The following is a 2994-nucleotide window of genomic DNA, read 5'->3' on the forward strand; positions in this document are numbered from 1 at the left end:
ATTCTCCGCGAACGTATTGAACAATATAATAGGAAAGTAGGGATTGAGAATATAGGTCGCGTAGTTCAAGTGGGGGATGGGATTGCTCGTATTATAGGTCTTGGTGAAATAATGTCAGGTGAATTAGTCGAATTTGCAGAAGGTACTAGGGGTATTGCTCTGAATTTGGAATCCAAAAATGTTGGGATTGTATTAATGGGCGATGGGTTGATGATACAAGAGGGAAGTTTTGTAAAAGCAACAGGAAGAATTGCTCAGATACCCGTGAGTGAGGCTTACTTGGGTCGTGTTGTAAATGCTCTGGCTAAACCTATTGATGGGAAAGGCGAAATTATAGCTTCCGAATCTCGCTTAATTGAATCTCCTGCTCCAAGTATAATTTCCAGGCGTTCCGTATACGAACCTCTTCAAACAGGGCTTATTGCTATCGATTCGATGATCCCTATAGGGCGCGGTCAGCGAGAGTTAATTATTGGGGACAGACAGACTGGCAAAACAGCAGTAGCCACAGATACAATTCTCAATCAAAAAGGGCAAGGTGTAATATGTGTTTATGTAGCTATCGGTCAAAGAGCATCCTCCGTAGCTCAAGTAGTAACTACTTTCCATGAGGAGGGGGCCATGGAATACACTATTGTAGTAGCTGAAATGGCGGATTCACCTGCTACATTACAATACCTCGCTCCTTATACGGGAGCAGCCCTGGCTGAGTATTTTATGTACCGCGAACGGCATACTTTAATAATTTATGATGATCTCTCCAAACAGGCACAAGCTTATCGCCAAATGTCCCTTCTATTAAGAAGACCTCCCGGACGTGAGGCTTATCCAGGGGATGTTTTTTATTTGCATTCACGCCTTTTAGAAAGAGCCGCTAAATTAAATTCTCTTTTAGGCGAAGGAAGTATGACCGCTTTACCAATAGTTGAGACTCAATCTGGAGACGTTTCCGCCTATATTCCTACTAATGTAATCTCCATTACAGATGGACAAATATTCTTATCTGCGGATCTATTCAATGCCGGAATTCGACCCGCTATTAATGTGGGTATTTCTGTTTCCAGAGTAGGATCCGCGGCTCAAATTAAAGCCATGAAACAAGTAGCTGGCAAATCAAAATTGGAACTAGCGCAATTCGCAGAGTTACAAGCCTTTGCACAATTCGCCTCTGCTCTCGATAAAACAAGTCAGAATCAATTGGCAAGGGGTCGACGATTAAGGGAATTGCTTAAACAATCCCAGGCAAATCCTCTCCCAGTGGAAGAGCAGATAGCTACTATTTATACCGGAACAAGAGGATATCTTGATTCGTTAGAAATTGAACAGGTAAATAAATTTCTGGATGAGTTACGTAAACATCTAAAAGATACTAAACCTCAATTCCAAGAAATTATATCTTCTAGCAAGACATTCACCGAGCAAGCGGAAATCCTTTTGAAGGAAGCTATTCAGGAACAGCTGGAACGGTTTTCTCTTCAGTAACAAATAAATTTTGCATGTCTACTCTTGTTAGTAGAATAGGAATCGTTGAGAAAGCTTTTTCATTTGAATCATGCAAAAAAGTTTTCTTTGTTTTTAGTTTAGTATAGTTATTTAAAGAATAGATAGAAATAAGATTGCGTCCAATAGGATTTGAACCTATACCAAAGGTTTAGAAGACCTCTGTCCTATCCATTAGACAATGGACGCTTTTCTTTCATATTTTATTCTTTCTTTTATTTTTTTGCTTCTTCCGAGAAAAAACTGTTAGACCAAAACTCTTTTAGGAAATCAAAAAATCCAGATACAAATGCATGATGTATATATTATATCATGCATATATCATAAAGAAGGAGTATGGAGGCGGTAGTGGGAATCGAACCCGCAACCCCAAGGTTATGAGCCTTATGAGCTACCAAACTGCTCTATACTCTTAAACTAAAGAGGGGTAACTAGTGGATAAAAGAGGGTTGGATACGCCCCTCTACCAATATCTATACAAATAGAATAGTCCATTTATACAGAATGGTAAAGAGGGCTCCTCTATGATTATCAATTCCAGAAATCCATACAAATACGAAAGGGTATTTTATCCTTACCAACTGGATCTTGTTGCACCCGGTAACAAACATTCATAAACCATTTCTCGAAGTACGTGTCCGGATAGCCCAAAATGTCGATAGTTAGCTCTAGGTCTTCCGGTCAAAAAACAACGTCGATGAAGGCGTGTAGGTGCACTATTACGCGGTAGGGATTGCAATTTTTCTCGCATTTTCGTTTTTTCACTCAAACTCAAGGGAGAAACTTTGCTTCTTATCTTTTTTTTTAAAGATTGACGAATCAAATGATATTTCTGTTCTAATTTCTGCCGCTTCTTCTCCCTCTGAATCAAACTTTTTTTTGCCATAATGTGTCGTTGCTATTATTACCAAGTATACGGTTCTAATCCTAGATGGAAAAATAAATAGAAAAAGAAATCTAAAAAGGCAGATCCTCCCTCTCTATCAAGAGTAATGAACTAGGTGCTGATACAGTACAAAAAAACAAACTAAATTAACCAAACTTGCCTGATGTTGAGGCAATCAAGAAAGCTGCATAAGTGAATATATAACCCACGGAAAAGTGAGCTAATCCAACCAATCTTGCTTGCACAATGGAAAGAGCCACGGGCTTATCTCTCCAGCGAATTAAATTAGCTAAAGGTGTGCGTTCATGAGCCCATGCTAAAGTCTCAATTAATTCCTGCCAATACCCCCGCCAGGAAATTAAGAACATAAATCCAGTAGCCCAAACAAGATGTCCAAATAAGAACATCCACGCCCATACCGATAAACTATTCATCCCAAAAGGATTATATCCATTGATAAGTTGTGAAGAGTTTAACCATAGGTAATCTCTTAACCATCCCATCAAATAAGTGGAGGATTCATTAAATTGTGAAACGTTGCCCTGCCATAATGTGATATGTTTCCAATGCCAATAAAAAGTAACCCACCCAATGGTATTTAACATCCA

At 39.0% G+C, this 2994-nt stretch overlaps 1 non-coding gene across 1 annotated transcript; it reads right to left on the reverse strand.

The window, feature by feature from the left end:
- Positions 1–1617: 1617 nt before the first annotated feature.
- On the reverse strand, positions 1618–1689 carry TRNAR-UCU (transfer RNA arginine (anticodon UCU)). The gene has a single exon. It is a non-coding gene; the product is annotated as a tRNA-Arg (tRNA).
- Between the last annotated feature and the right edge of the window lie 1305 nt (positions 1690–2994).

The sequence above is a fragment of the Triticum urartu genome, unplaced genomic scaffold, assembly GCF_056163025.1.
Source record: "Triticum urartu cultivar PI428250 unplaced genomic scaffold, HENAU_Tu73 scaffold258, whole genome shotgun sequence".
NCBI lineage: Eukaryota > Viridiplantae > Streptophyta > Magnoliopsida > Poales > Poaceae > Triticum > Triticum urartu.